This window comes from Triticum aestivum, chromosome 6A (genome assembly GCF_018294505.1).
Source record: "Triticum aestivum cultivar Chinese Spring chromosome 6A, IWGSC CS RefSeq v2.1, whole genome shotgun sequence".
Classification (NCBI taxonomy): domain Eukaryota; kingdom Viridiplantae; phylum Streptophyta; class Magnoliopsida; order Poales; family Poaceae; genus Triticum; species Triticum aestivum.
Window position 1 is genome coordinate 203700453 of NC_057809.1, and position 17741 is coordinate 203718193.

Here is a 17741-nt window from a genome sequence, read left to right on the forward strand (position 1 = left end):
CGAATTAAGTTGCAGGGTAGGCATAAAGACTAGTCTTATGGCTTAATTCCCATGTACATGATGGAACTAGGATCATTAAGTTGACCCCAATGAACTTGAGGTTTTTGATGATTTTACGCTTCTCTGTTGCACTGGTGCACAATCCCTTGGCTGGCAACTCATCAAATTCATCGTACCCATCCTGATCGGCAACATCGTCGACACCCAGTACCCTTCTCTTCCCATGCATCGCTAAATGGCCGTTCTTATGCAAGGGGTCTTCCACAAAGAAAATCTAGGTAGCATCGCTGGCAAGAATGAATGGGTCCGCGTGATATGCCATCGTTGTCATGTTAACACAGGTCTTCCTGTACTCATCAATCCTTACCTGACCAAGAGGGATCCATGCACACCTGAATAATGCCACCTTAACTTTCACATAATCAAGCTCCCAAATCTCTTTGATGGTTCCATAGTATACCCTTTATTAGCTTCATTTATAGTCATGCATTCTATTCGAACAGAGCTGTTATGATATGAGGTATTCTTATCACGTTCCTCGGTGTAGAACGTGTATCCATTTATGTCATATGCTTGGTACGTCAACACCGTAGGTGATGGCTTTTGTGCCAACCACGTAGCAATGTCATAGATGGGTCCTTGTGCCAAACAATTCTTCGGCCATTCGGCGTACTTCTTAGTATGCTCCTTCATCTCCATTTCTGATGAAGGCACCATTGGTAAGAAGCTTTGGCATATCTCCACCAAGTGTTCTTTGGCATAAGCGATGAGAACTGGGCTGTTAAGCAGTACCGTCAAATGGGCTTTCTCTGCCAATTCTACGGGTGCAGCCATTTGCGTGCCAGCAAGGACCGGCTTACCTTTCAGCCTTCCCTCGTGGCGAGAGAGGGGCAAACCTATAGGTCTTTGTTTCATGTATTCGGTGCAAAACTCAACCACCTCCTCCGCGGTATAACCTTGTAGGATGCTTGTGTAGCGACCCGACCTCAAACGGTCAAGTCTCTGTATTTCAGTGTCATCCCTGGATCGGTAATGCTGACACACACAGTACTCGAAGGATTTATAACAAAGTAGCAATCACACACTTATTACATCGAATGTCTCAGAAGAGAACCTGTTACAATAAATATGGCTTAAGGCCATCTATTATGATAACAGCGGAAGGCTTGGAAGATAATGTGAGTCCATCAACTCCAATGGCATAGCTGAGCTACATGGCAACGACCTAACGAACCTTACTCCTCGTCTGAAAAGTTTGCAACATAATACGTTGCAGCCCGAAAACGGGTCAGCACATGGAATATGCTGGCAAAATAACATAGTAGAGCAAGAACAGAATAATGCTATCACTACATGCATATTTGGCTGGTGGAAAGCTCTATGGTTATTGTTTTTGCAAAAAGCCAATTTTTCCCTACAACAAAGGAATAGATTTTATTTAACTATCATGGTAGTTGAAACATCATTGAGAAGGTTCCTCCAACTCAATCCCAATTGAAGTAATTAACAACCCAACAATATTATTTAATAGTGATGAGATACTTAGGATACTCCAAGTACTAAATACTCAAGATGTCCATAACCGGGGTCACGGCTAACCATGATTAGTTTATACACTCTGCAGAGGTTTGCGCACTTTTCCCCACAAGACTCGATCTCCTCCATTGGATTTCTCGCACTTCATGGTGTTTGAGAAACGGATGACCAAGACACAGTCTTTCAGAAGCATTAACCCCTTACTCTGGGTAGACCATACCAACCTACATCCCTCTACATGTTGATCCACCTCTTCGAGAGTTTCACGCAACTTACTCAACTATGCTAGAGCCCATAATAGCTTGTGGCTGCACATGGAAGTGTCTAGCATGAAAATATCTCAGTTCCCTTGAGCCTGGGTGGCAGACCTTAGGATGATCACACGGGTACTCCGGGGTATCCTAGGACAACACTGGATTCCCCAGGTGCCCAACAAACAATCCACCCAGATGTGTATTCAAGTTGCCACCTTAAGTTGAACCATTAATTAAAAATCTCACATCTATCATGGATTTCACTCACCCAAACCACGTCTACGAGCATAGCATAGCAATATAAGCAATACATAGAAGTAACTCCCAAGGTTTGAATATAACAGGGCAATAGGTTCTACCTCATCAAATTCTTCCCAACCCAACATGTTAATCACATCCTAATCATGCAATGTTTGAGGATTCGATCTAATGCATAAAAACTGTGTGATAAAGGGGTATGATCAAAGTATTACTTGCCTTGCTGATGATCCGCAAAACCTAGGGACTCGTAGTAGCACACTTCGCACTTCGGGTGTTCTATTGCAAACAAACAATAGCATATATAAGCAATCAAGCAAAGAAACATGGGTAAATCTCAAATAAGAAGATCTAACCAGAAAGTTCAACTTAAGAACTCCGGTTTGCGAAAAGGATCAAATCAAACGGAGCAACGAAACTCAAACTGTGAAAGAAACAAGATCCGTTTACTAATCTGGACTAAGGTTAAATTTTACAGTACCAAAATCTTGTTCAAGTTGATTAAACAGAAAGAGGGTTTTGGGACGAAGATCTAGGCGCTTGAATCGCCTCATTCCGATAAACGAGCGAAAAGATAAACTGAAATGAAAATCGGATCAGAAATCGCGATTGAAAATAATCGCGGAAAATCCGAGAAAAAGAAAACTAACGAATAGGCTAACGAACGAATGTTCGTTGTCTGTAACTAACGAGCGAAAGCCATTCGTTAAAACGAACGTACGGATGAACGTCCGCAAAGTAACTAAACCGAGAAAAACCGGCGAACCGATCTAAAAAACAAACTAGGGTTTTCTAAAAAAACCGGATCGGTTTAAAAAATAAAACTGAACGAACGGCGGCGGCGGAGTATACCTCCGGCGGCTTCCACGGCAGCGCGGCGAGGCAGAGCAGCGTGGGGCGGCGAGGTGTGGCGTGTGGCGGCAGTAGTGGCGAGCGGCGGCGGCATGCGGCGCAAGGCGGCGGGGCGGGCGGCTTGCGGCGGCGGCGGCGCGGCTTCAGGGCTCCAAGGAGGGCCCTGGGTCGGCTTATAAGAGGGGGTGGTGGCTTGGGGAAGGGGGCGGGGTGGTGTGGCCGACTCGTCCATGGCGAGCGGCGGCGGCGGTCGCGGTCTCCGGGTGGGAGACGGCGGCGCGGGGAGGCGGGCCGGCGGCCTGGCTCGGCTAGGCCTCGGCCTAGTCGGGCGCTGCGCTGGAACTTAAATAAATCCTAAAAAATAAAATAAAAATCTAAAATTGCCAAAACAAATTTTCACCGTCTAAACAAAATATTTAGAACAAGATGAACATTTTCTTGGCCCTAAAATGCAACTTTGAAAAACGGGCAATTTTTCTAATTCAAATAAAATAGCAATAAACTCCGGATAAAATCAAATATTTGATTTTAATAATTTTCCTCCAATATTTCATTTATTTTGGAGAAGTCATATTATCTCCTCTCACATATTTTAATATGAAATATTTTTGGAGAGAAAAATAATTAAAACCAAAATCCTCGTTTCAATATTTGATAAAACTGAAATATGAAAAAAAAAAAAGAAATCCCCAACTCTCTCCGAGGGTCCTTGAGTTGCTTAGGTTTTCGAGGATCGAGAAATGAAATGCAATAAAATATGATATGCATGAATGACCTATGTATAACATTCCAAATTGAAAATTTGGGATGTTACAAACCTACCCCCCTTAAGATGAATCTCGCCCTCAAGATTCGGGTTGACCAGAAAATAAGTGTGGGTGTTCTTTGCGAAGATCATCCTCTCGTTCCTAGGTGGCTTCATCCTCGGTATAGTGGCTCCACTGAACTTTGCAAAACTAGATAACCTTGCTGCGGGTGACTCGGCTAGCAAATTCAAGAATCCTGACTGTCTTTTCCTCATAGGTCAAATCACTATCCAACTGAATCGCCTCCAAGGGTATTGTATCTCTTAACGGTATATCGGCCATCTCAGCATGACACTTCTTCAGCTGTGAAACATGAAATACATCATGAACTCCTGACAGTCCTTCAGGTAACTCCAACTTGTAGGCAACTTCTCCCATACGTTCCAAAATTCGATACGGTCCTACAAATCTCGGGACTAACTTTCCCTTAACTCCAAAACATTTCACTCCTCGCAGGGGTGACACTCGCAGATATGCTCTACCTCCAATTTCATAGGTTATTTCCTTGCGTTTTGAATCTGCATAACTCTTCTGCCTGGACTGAGCTACCTTCAGTCTATCTCGGATCAGCTTAACTTTGTCTTCAGACTCCTTGATCAAATCTGGTCCAAATAACTGCCGGTCTCCGACTTCATCCCACATCAATGGTGTTCTACACCTTCTTCCATACAGGGCATCGAACGGTGCCATCTTCAAACTGGCTTGGTAGCTATTGTTATATGAGAACTCCGCGCAGGGAAAATTGTCATCCCAACTAGATCCATAATCTAGCGCACAGGCCCTCAACATATCCTCCAGAATCTGGTTGACTCTCTCGGTCTGTCCATCTGTCTGCGGGTGGAATGCCGTACTGAACTCCAACCTTGTCCCCAAAGTTTAGTGCAGCTGATGCCAAAACTTTGAAGTAAACTATGTTCCTCTATCTGATACGATTGTCCTTGGAACTCCATGCAGACATACGATCCTGGTCATATTTATCTTAGCCAACTTTGCACTTGTATAGGTGGTTTTCACTGGGATAAAGTGAGCCACTTTGGTCAAGCGATCCACTACTACCCATATAGAATCATATCCTGATTTGGTCCTGGGAATTCTGGTGATGAAATCCATGCCAAATTTATCCCACTTCCATTAGGGTATCGGCATAGGCTGTAACAATCCTGCTGGCTTTTGATGCTCAGCCTTCACTCTCTGACATACATCACATACGGCTACATACTTGGCAATATCCTTCTTCATACCAGTCCACCAGAAACGTTCCTTCAAATCCAAATACATCTTGGTGTTTCCGGGGTGTATCGAGTATGGTGAGTCATGAGCCTCCTGAAGTATTAACTTCCTGATCTCTGTGTTATTTGGCACATAAACACGGTCCTCAAACCATAAGGTGTCGTGCTCATCCTCACGAAAACCTTTGGCCTTTCCTTCGCTCATTCTCTCTTTTATCTCGGCAATCTCTTTGTCCTCCTTCTGAGCTTCTCGAATCTTTCCTAACAATGTAGACTGAACCGCCATTATTGCAACAAAACCTCTAGGAATAATCTCCAATCGAAGTTCCCTGAGATCCTCTGCTAACTCCTTTGTCAATCCCGTGCTTACTAGGGTGTTAGCATAACTCTTCTGACTCAAAGCGTCTGCTACGACATTGGTCTTGCCAGGATGATAGTGAAGCTTCATGTCATAATCCTTTATAAGCTCCAACCATCTTGTCTGCCTAAGGTTCAACTCCTTCTGTGTGAAAATGTACTTCAAACTCTTATGATCCGTGTACACATCACAATAATTTCCAATAAGGTAATGTCTCCAGGTCTTCAACACATGCACTACGGCAGCCAACTCCAAATCATGCGTGGCATAATTCAACTCGTGCGGTTTCAGATATTGCGAGGCATACGAAACAACTCTTTTGTCCTGCATAAGCACACTTCCAAGTCCTATGCGAGAGGCATCGCAATACACTTGAAACTCCTTATGTATATCCGGCAGAATCAGCACTGGGGATGTATTCAAACGTTTCTTAACTCCTGAAAACTCACCTCACATTCTTCTGTCCATTTAAATTTGGTATCCTTTTTCAATAACTCCGTCATTGGCTTCGCAATCTTGGAAAATTCTCAATGAATCTCCAATAGTATCCTGCGAGTCTAAGAAAACCGCGGATCTCGCTAACTAAAGTGGGTGCCAACCATTCACTGACTGACTCAACCTTGGTGGGATCTACTGCTACACCTTCTCCTGATATAACATGTCCAAGGAATCTGACTTCCTTCAACCAAAACTCACATTTGCTGAACTTGGCATACAACTGGTGTTCCCTGAGTTTCTCGAGAACTAAGCGCAAATGCTCTCCGTGCTCCTCCTCATTCTTCGAGTATACCATTATATCATCAATGAACACCACAATAAACTTATCCAAATATTCCATGAACACCTTGTTAATCATGCTCATGAAATAGGCAGGGGCGTTAGTCAGTCCAAATGACATGACCGTATATTCATACAACCCGTACCGTGTGGTGAATGCTGTCTCGACCCGGTGGCATGCCTGGTAAATCCTCTGGAAAAACATCCAGGTAATCCTTCACTACAGGTACTTCCTCCTGAACAACTCCCGTGAGGGTATTTACTTGGCCACTCCTAGGCGCATGCCTAGATACATACTTGATCCTTTTTCCCTCCGAGGTGGTGAGAAAAATCGACTTACTAACACAGTCAATGCTTCCTCCATACTTTGACATCCATTCCATGCCTAATATCACATCCAATCCTTGTGACTCCAAGATTATTAGGTCGGACGGAAAAACATGGCTACCAATGGTTAAGGGTATTTGGTCGCACCATCGACTAGCCATATACTCTGCTCCAGGTGAACTCACTAACAGAGGGGTCCTAAGGGTTTGGGTTGGTAGTTTAAACTTATCCACGAATTCCCTTGATATGTATGAATGCGATGCACCAGTATCAAAAAGAACAAGGGTGGTAAAAGACTTAACCAAAAACTTACCAATAACTGCGTCTGGCTGCTCTTCAACCTCCTCCACGTTAACGTGGTTCACTTGTCCTTTGTTGAATGGATTGGTGAAATGATCTAGATGACGACTAGAGGGGGGTGAATATGCGTTTTAAAACTTTTACGGATTTGGCTTTATCCTAATGCGGAATTAAACTAACGGATACTTTTCATGCACAAATCCTAAATATGCTAGGCTCAACTAAGTGCACCAACAACCTATGCGAAACAAGATAGGCACTAAAAGAAACTAGCAAGCACAAACAATATCACAAGATAAGGAAATGTAGGAACTACTAAGCAATTTAACTAGCACAAGATATATCAATATGAGCAAGTATGAATTGCGGAAAGTAAAGGGTGTGGGTATGGGATAACCACAAGTGAGTCGGAGACGCGGATTTATCCCGAAGTTCACACTCGTGAGAGTGCTAATCTCCGTTAGAGCGGTGCCAAAGCCAAAGCTCCGGGGCGTCACCAAGTGACTCACCGTATTCTCCCTTCCGAGTCACCCCCAATGGATGAGCCTCGGTTCACTCGGGGTTGGTCTTGAAGGCGACCACCACACCTTTACAAACTTCTCCTGAGCACACCAAAACCACGGAAGCTTCCGGAGTAACTTGACCACCTAGGCCACTTCAACACCCTTCCCCGGAGCACACCACAAAAGGAAGCTTCCGGGGGAACCTTGGCCACATAGGCCTCTTCACAATATTCTCAATGTATCACCAAACCGTCTAGGAGGCGAAGCCTCCAAGAGTAATAAACTCACGGGCTCTCACTCGAACAAATCGATGTGGGGAGCTCAAAGCAAAGCAACAAATGCAATGCAAGGTCAAGCAACAAATGCTCAAGTCACTCTCTCAATCTCACAAGATGCAACTCAAGAAAGTAGGGGATTGAAGAGAGGGGATGCAATGGAGGAAATCAACAAATGACTCCAAGATCCATCCACAAATCCCACTTCACTTAGAGGGGAGATAGGGGTTTGGGAGAGGTGGTAAGAGGCTCAAAATGATGTTTAGAATGTGAATGAACAACGCTCAAACCGGTGGGGAGGAAGGGCTCTTTTATAGCCAACTTCCAAAACTAGCCGTTGGGGCTCCAACGGACACTTCCTGGACACCCCGTGCCCACGGGGGTTTAGACCCCGTGCCCATGGGGTCCCGTGCACACGGTACAAGCCCGTGTGCATGGGGCCCCATGCCCATGAGGGTCAAAAACCCCGTGTCCACGGGGTACCCAGAACAGCCTGCAGCAGCCCACTAAAACAGTGATAACTTTGGCATACGGACTCTGAATTCGACGATCTTGGGCTCGTTTTGAAGCTATGGAAAAGCCCAAGGTCCTCAGATAGAGAACCACCCAAGATCAACAAGAAATAATGATGCAAGTAATGCAAAGGTTTGAGCTCTCTACATGCGACATGATCAAGCTACTTGCCCCAGAGTCCCTCTTGATAGTACGTCTATCAAACCTATAATCCAGTCTCCCTCCAAGCACCATGAGACCGGCAAAACTAGGAAAACCTAGCTAAGGTATACCTTTTCCTTGCATATTCAACTTGAGCTTGGTGATGACTCCAATGCTTGTCTCAAGTTGGAATCCCTTTCTTGTCCACAACCACTTGGTGAAGATGCTTGAATTGCTTCCCCATATTGCAATGAGGGAAGCCTTAACTTAAGCCCATCTTCACATGAGCATTATCATGATGTGAACCGCAAGCTTCAAAGCATATAACCTCTGGCTTCTCATCTTGTACTTGGACTCCTCGAACTCGATGACCATCACTACTTGATGTCATCCACACATAGCCTACTTGAGATCTTTCCTTTTGATGCAAGCCCATGAGAAACACCTAACCCACATAGACATAACAAACACATAGCATGGGTTAGGTAACGAAGCACAGATCACAATTACTTACCATACCGCAAGATCACTTGATCCCACGTGGTACAATGTTTGCGCTTTGAGAGTTAGCCATCTAGATATAATATTCGAGCTTAATCTTGGTCAACCAACATCTTTACTCCAAGCTCCATCTTGGTTTCTTGAAAACCACAATGAACTCTTCATTTCCCTTCATTGCTTCAAGAAAATATCACCAAAGACTCTCTCATGACCATATCAAGTTCCACTATGAATATCATCTTGATCACCACTTTCCCTTCTAGAAAACTCCATCACAATCTCTTGAGAGGCATAATGAATTCTTCACTCTAGTTGCTTGCTTTAAGACTTGATCAACTGAAACCCAACACGTGAGCTCACCATGATCTTGTCTTGAATCATAACTTGAATTCTTCTCTTTGATTATTCTCTCAAACCCTTGATCCTTAAAAGTCCTCCATCATAATATCTTGAGAGGCACAATGAATTCTTCACTCTAGTTGCTTGCTTCAAGACTTGATCAACCTAAACCCAACACATGAGCTCACCATGATCTTGTCTTGAAACCATAACTTGAATTCTTCTCTTTGATTATTCTCTCAAGCCCTTGATCCTTAAAAGCCCAAATATGTCAGTCTTAGAGATCCTCCAATGAACTCCACCATGAACATAATTAGATTAGGCATAGAAATCAATCTTGATGGATTCAATAGAAGTACTCGAAGACCAACTTGAAACCTCACTGGATATGGGATCTCGAGAGCAACACCTAGGCCTCGGTATCATGGGGTATCCAGAGAGTTGACACTCGACCCCATGCGCATGGTACAAGCCTGTGTGCAAGGGGTATCCAGAGAAGGATACCATGAGGACTTCTTCAGATGCTTTGACGGAAGACTTCACAAAACAGCCCAATGAACTTCAAGCATCACTATGGAACATATCTTCATATAAGATTCAATGCACTTGATGCTCCATAGGAATTTTTATTTAACTCCAAAGCATACAGCAAACATATCTTCATATATATGGACTCCATCCTTGATTCCATCCAATATCCTTGAGGCACCATCTATGGACAAAACCTTCAAATATATCTCATTGAGAAACATTAGTCCATAGAGATTGTCATTTAATTACCAAAATCACACTTAGGGGCTACATGCCCTTTCAATCTCCCCAATTTTGGTAATTGATGACAATCTCAACAAGAGGGTTTATATAATGAATTTAAAACAAGTATGCAATCTATCCGAGAATAAATTGTATACTTGAGGTGGTTTTGATAGCCTCAAATATCACAAAGATAGTTGATGTTATCAAGACCGGTTATACTAGCATCGAAATATTACACAAGAATGTGATGCTAGTAGAACCACAATATATAGAGCAAACTCCCCCACAATATATGCATGTGAAAGAACTCGATGGAGTTTTCTCTATATACACATCGATGTAACAAGCAAGCACAACAAATGTATATATGCATGAATGACAGGAACCAACCCACTTCTCCTAAACCCTCTAAACTTCTCCCCCATTGGCAACAAGTGCCAAAATGGATGAAAAATCTAGAAATCCAATATAGTATGGGTTCCTCCTTAATTCCTCATATTGTGAGTGGAATCAAGTGCACATATCCAATTACGAACAAACGAAGAAATTCACACTATGTTGAGGATCCATAGAATGCACCAAAAAGATATGTCATGAGAATCAAACATCCAAAGGATCAAAAGAACATATTTTGGACAAGGGATAATGGAGATATCCAATATGATAATCATGCTAAGCATGGGTCCAAAAATATATCAAAAAACCCATGAGTGCAAAGGTATAAGAAATGCATACAAGCACTCACTCAACAAGTACTAATCATGCCATGATGCAACATACACAATGTTGACTCTAACTTAAATAAATGCATGAAGTAAGTACTTGTTACCAGGAGAGAAATCATTGGTTCAAGGGGCCCTTGATCTAGTACGCGAACTTGAGGGACTTGATCTTGTTCTTGGATAGGTACATGATCGCCCATAACATCTTGCTCTTGTGTTGGGGGTGATGACTTCCCTTGTGGTCGGTCCACAAGAGAGGCTCTTACTCCTTCTTATTCTACATGGACAAGGGGTGTTTCTTGTGGAAGAATATGACCAATCCCCATTGTACTTATAGCTTGGGAAGGAGCCTCATCACCTACAACACTTAAAACAAATTGCTCTGCATGGAAGCCGTTATTCTCATCACACTCCACATTCACTGTTTCCTCAATACATCTCGTGTATTTATTGAGAATATAGTAAGTGTGGGACTTTGATGCATATCCAACAAAAAGACCCAAACTCTGTATAACCGGGTTTACATGGTGAGAATGCAACACTTACACCGAACTGGGTTTTCATTTATCTTCTCTCTCAAAATAAATAATCAACCAAGCTTGGCTCTAATAATTTTCCATGGTGTCTCCACCTTCCTCATGAATAAGCCAAGCATCCAATGCTTCTCCAACGTACCTAAAACACATTAAGGTACAATTTGGTCCCCAAACTTATTGGGTCCGAAGTAGTTAGTCCAACCACAATACATAGGGAAAACTCCATATTAAATATGCGCAAAAGGATATGAACTTGAAGTTCATGCACACTTTTAATAATTAATGATTTGATGGAGTTTACCCTATATAGAGGGTCAAGTAGAGCAATCAAGCATGAAAAGTTATATAAATAACTATGCATGCACATGCCTACCAAGATCCAAAGAGATACAATTTGGACAAAAGAACACTTAAACGAAGAATACTCCAAAAATAACATAAAGCATTCAAGTTGTCCAAATTATATCAGTGACGAATCCACACAGGACTGCACAAAAAGTACAACATATGAACTAAGCAAAAACCAAAGAGCATATAGGATATACATAACACACACGCTCAAAGGCTTATCTCACTCAAGTAGATAATAGATAGTACAAGCAGTGAGCAGGGACGATTCTAAGGGGGGCGAGGCGGGGCTAGACCCCCCCTAACGATCTCGTCACCCCTTAATATCGATTTGGTACCACGTATAATTTTCTTCGTACACACAAAATTCTGGTTGTCTCGCCCCCCCTATGATCCATCCGGCATCCCACAACGAGAGGCCTAGAACCCATGTACGTGGCCAGCGGCCCTAATACATGGAAAAATAAAAATAAAAACAGCCCACGTGGAAGACAAGGAGTCTGAAAGCAATACGCACGACCACGATGTACGCACGATCGTTTCATTTCCACAATGTGCTCGCTCGTCGTTCCTCAGTTCGTGCGATTGGAAAAACTTCCTTGCTGCCGCCGCCTTGCCAGTAGATCTAGATCGTCCACCTCTCCATCTGCCGAGGAGGGAAGGCCTCCGTCCGACTGTCCCTGACGGCTCGACCCCCCGCTGATCCGATCCGCAGACCGCAGGCGCAATCCGGCCGGTCGCACACACACGGATGAGCGACCAGACGATCAACAAAAGGTTTGTTTATTTTCAGTATTAGATTAGTTTGTGTCTTAGAATCTAATTGTAGAAATATATGGACATTAAAAACTACTCCCTCTGTCCCAGAATATAAGAACGTTTTTGACACTATGCTAGTGTTAAAAACGTTCTTATATTTTGGGACGGAGGGAGTAATTAGATATTCTTGTATTGTCCAATTATGTGTGTGTAGACATACAGAGGAAGAGAACTCAGTCAACTCATATTTTTTTCAAGCCAATTGGTTCAAGCTCTCAGTATTTGCCTTATTTTGATGTGTTCCTTAAAAACAATAGAACTAGAAAGTAGAACATAGAAAAAATTAGAAAAAATGACTGTCAAATTATGGGTTTGTAGCCATGAAGAGAAAGTGTTTCATTGAGAACATTTTCTTGCCAGTTGAAACTAGTAACGAATTCTGAAGAAATTATCTACTCATGATTTTCATTCGATCAACAGATATGCAAATTATTCATATTGTAGAACCGCGGCAATATTTTGAGTATTTAGACCCCACGATATTTACTATGCTATATGCCTATATGATTGTCTCTTGTATGATTGTGATCGACTCTTGTACTTCAAGCCCCTGCCCCCCTATTGCTATTTTCTGGCTTCGTCCCTGGCAGTGAGATAAGGCAAGTTGAAGCACAAGCCAAGAAGAAGATGATCATAAAATTCTACCACAAGAAGAAATACCAATTGGTATTTGGAATTAACACTCGGTGGTAGAATCCGAAGAAGCACAAGATCATAATCAACAACCACCTTGTGCGCACGGGGGTCAGAAGACCCCGTGCACATGGGGTATCCAGGGAGTTACGCAGTACCCCGTGCGCACGGGGGCCCCGTGCGCACGGGGTACCCAGAGAGTTACGCAACACCCCATGCGCACGGGGGTCAAAAGACCCCGTGCGCACGGGGTATTCAGAACTTTTCTGGTGCAACTTTCTGGATACCACGGCAAGCACACAACAGAGGCAAATAACCACCTAAAAGAGATAATTAATGGATACTCTGAGAATCTGAATTTCAAATGAGCTTGACATACCACATAGTGACTAGATAATATTGAGTATCAATACTATCTGGTATTTCTCATATTCACATTTTGGGTTTGTGATGTGCACAAACCATAACACTCCCCCATAATGTGATGATCCACTAATATCTCGCAAGAGCCAAACAACATACAAATAAGGCTCAAGACAACAAGCAACACTATATGATGTGCAATGCAACCTACACATGCTAGATAACGCAAATCAAGCATACTAAGAAGCACAACATATAAATGCACATGCTAGATACAAAACCTAAGCATGCAAGGGGCGAGTAACTTTCAATGGAAGCAATAAAAATACAAGTTACCGCAAGGAGGAACATTGGATAGATAATATGAAGATAATCCACATGACTTGGCACGAACAAATAAATGGTGAATATTATTTTCTTCATGAACTAGCCAAATCTCCAATGTCCTCCACACACCTATTTATCAAGGTTGAGCTTGATGGTCCCCAACCAAGTTGGGTCCTAAGAAGTTATTCACATAGGCTTGGCAACCCAAATGGCCTTTTCCATTTCCAAACCACTTTGGGCGCCAATGAACTTGGCAAACAAATTGCCAACAACATCCTTCCTAAGCGAATAATGATCATTGACTAGAGGATGCTTAGGGATGTTACCGTTGGGACAAGATGAAGATATGTGTCCCTTCTCACGACAAATATAGCAACATGTGCTCCCCCTTCTCTTCTTCTTTACTTTCTCAACTTGGAGAGCATTCCCTTTCTTCATTATTAATAGTGGCCTTTCTTCAGCTTGAGGTTGACCTTGAGATTGAACTTGAGGCCGCTTCCCTTGTCGCTTCACATTTGAAGCCTTCTTCCTCAATGGGAAATATCTCACATGGTGTCCAACATTCTTGCACTTGAAGCATGTAATGTTGGCCGGATTCTTGACTTGGTCTTGTCCCTTATTCTTTTTCTTGGACTTCTTGTTGTTGGAGATGAAACCAAGTCCACCCTTGTCATGAGGGGATTTTTGACCACTCAAAATATTGTTGAGAGTGGAATTTCCTTCATGACACATTTCCAAGTCTTTCTTCAAATTAGTGACTCGAGCCATGAGCTCTTTATTTTCCTCTACAAGGTTAGTATCAACAAAAGTACTAGAGGAAGTAGAAACTTCATTATTAGAGCAACAAGGCAAGGAGAGCAATTCATCACAAGATGTGGTAACAATATGTCTAGATAAATCATAAGGACTAGCACATGATAATAAAGAATTTTGAGTAGAATTAGTGCCAATGTCGGCACGAGGCTCACAAGATGTTACCTTAGTCACAAAAGCCTCATGAGCTAACATTAGCCTTTCATGGGAGATTAGAAGGTCATCATGAGAGCCCGAGAGCTTTTCATGACTTTCTTCTGATTTCCCATAATTGCTAGTTAGCAAAACAAGTTGAGCCCTTAGCTCAACATTCTCCTTCAAGATAGATGCTTCACAAGAAGTAGAGTTAGTAGCACAAGCATCATTACCAATATGAGAGGAGCTAGTAGAGACTAGAGACTTCACATGACTAGCTTGAAGTTCCTCATAAGACTTAGAGAGTTTGGTGAGCTCTCCTTTGACATTCTTGTAGCCAAGGTCAAGGTGCGCAAAATCCTCTTTAAGTTGATCATGAGCAACTTCAATCTCTTCTTTGGAAGATTCTAAGTCTCTAAGAGTTTCTAGAGAATCAAGAAGATTACTATCAAGTTTTTCATTTTGTTCTTGCTCTTCGTGAAGTAAATCATTACACTTTCCAAAATGAGTAATAAGATCTTTAAATATCTCATAAGTGTTCTTATTTACCCCACAAAGAGAATTACCAATTTCATATATTTCTTGACTCATATCCCTATCACATTCATCATCACTCTCATCATTATCATTACTATGAGTAGATGATACCTTGGTATTACCTCTTGCCATGAGGCACATGTGAAAATCGGAGGTTGATGATGATTCTTTTGGAGAGGGAGTTTCTTTATCATCAGGAGTAGGATGTCCGTGTCCATCCTCTTGACACTCATAGCATTTCCTCTCCAACGAGGTGATGTCCTGCTTTGCTCCTCTAGCAATTTCCTCAATAATTGTGTGTACACTATTTTATCTTGTTTCCTCTACATGGTTAGTCAAACAACAACTAGAGGAAATAGAAGCATAGAGATCATGGAAACAAGGAGTATCAAGCATATCATCACAAAAGGTATTCAAGGAATCTCCAAATGATATGCATGGACTATCAACACAAGAATGTAAGTCATTTTTGCTAGATATGCTCAAGTCCATAGAATCTACAACACTAGCATGTATTCATGAAAGATAATCAATGTTTAGCACAACATCATCATCACAAATAATATTTCCACTCACCATGTCATTACCTTGGGACATACCATATGATGGTGAGGTGGAAGAAGTAGAAATGTCCAAGCACATGGATGAAGAAGCAATATGGAGTTCTTCATGATTTGAAGATGTGGAGAACTCCTCAATTGAATCCTCCGACATATGATGAATATCAACAAGATTGGACCCACCATATATTTCTTCAAGTTTGGTCCACATATCATGAGCCGTCACACAGGTCATGATTGACTCAAACACTTCGAGGGATATAGACCGGATTATGGCATTCTTAGCACCATACCCACAAAGCATATCATCATTTTCCTCATTAGTTGGAAAAAGGTCATCCTTCCACGGAGAAGCCCCTACAAGAACAACTCGCACAAAATTTGGACCCATGGTCCGGAAATGACAAAGCGTGCAAATTTTCCACAAGTGATAGTTTGTGCCACTAAAACAAAAGGTGTCATCGTGCACTATACCAATAGTCGACATCTTTACTCTCTAGGCGGTGAAGCCTACCAAGGAGAGACCAAAGCTCTGATACCAATTGAAATGATCTAGATGACGACTAGAGGGGGTGAATAGGCGTTTTAAAGCTTTTACGGATTTGGCTTTATCCTAATGCGGAATTAAAATAACGGATACTTTTCATGCACAAATCCTAAATATGCTAGGCTCAACTAAGTGCACCAACAACCTATGCTAAACAAGATAGGCACTAAAAGAAACTAGCAAGCACAAACTATATCACAAGATAAGGAAATGTAGGAACTACTAAGCAATTTAACTAGCACAAGATATATCAATATGAGCAAGTATGAATTGCGAAAAGTAAAGGGTGTGGGTATGAGATAACCACAAGTGAGTCGGAGACGCGGATTTATCCCAAAGTTCACACTCGTGAGAGTGCTAATCTCCATTAGAGCGGTGCCAAAGCCAAAGCTCCGGGGCGTCACCAAGTGACTCACCATATTCTCCCTTCCGAGTCACCCCCAACGGATGGGCCTCGGTTCGCTCGGGGTTGGTCTTGAAGGCGACCACCACACCTTTACAAACTTCTCCGAAGCACACCACAACCACGGAAGCTTCTGAAGGAACTTGACCACCTAGGCCACTTCAACACCCTTCCCCGGAGCACAACACAAAAGGAAGCTTCCGGGGGAACCTTGGCCACATAGGCCTCTTCACAATCTTCTCAATGTATCACCAAACCGTCTAGGAGGCGAAGCCTCCAAGAGTAATAAACTCACGGGCTCTCACTCAAACAAATCGATGTGGGGAGCTCAAACCAAAGCAACAAATGCAATTCAAGGTCAAGCAACAAATGCTCAACTCACTCTCTCAATCTCACAAGACGCAACTCAAGAAAGTAGGGGATTGAAGAGAGGGGATGCAATGGAGGAAATCAACAAATGACTCCAAGATCCATCCAAAAATTCCCCTTCACTTAGAGGGGAGATAGGGGTTTGGGAGAGGTGGTAAGAGGCTCAAAATGATGTTTAGAATGTGAATGAACAACGCCCAAACCGGTGGGGAGGAAGGGCTCTTTTATAGCCAACTTCCAAAAGTAGCCGTTGGGGCTCCAACGGACACTTCCTGGACACCCCACGCCCACGGGGTCCCATGCGCATGGTACAAGCCCGTATGCATGGGGCCCCATGCCCACGAGGGTCAAAAACCCCGTGTCCATGGGGTGCCCAGAACAGCCTGCAGCAGCCCACTAAAATAGTGATAACTTTGCATACGGACTCCGAATCCGATGATCTTGGGCTCGTTTTGAAGCTATGAAAAAGCCCAAGGTCCTCAGATAGAGAACCACCCAAGATCAACAAGAAATAATGATGAAAGTAATGCAAAGGTTTGAGCTCTCTACATGCGACATGATAAAGCTACTTGCCCGAGAGTCCCTCTTGATAGTACGACTATCAAACCTATAATCCGGTCTCCCTCCAAGCACCATGAGACCGGCAAAACTAGGAAAACCTAGCTAAGGTATACCTTTGCCTTGCATATTCAACTTGAGCTTGGTGATGACTCCAATGCTTGTCTCAAGTTGGAATCCCTTTCTTGTCCACAACTACTTGGTGAAGATGCTTGAATTGCTTCCTCATATTGCAATGAGGGAAGCCTTAACTTAAGTCCATCTTCACATGAGCATTATCATGATGTGGACCGCAAGCTTAAATGCATATAACCTCCTGCTTCTCATCTTGTACTTGGACTCCTCG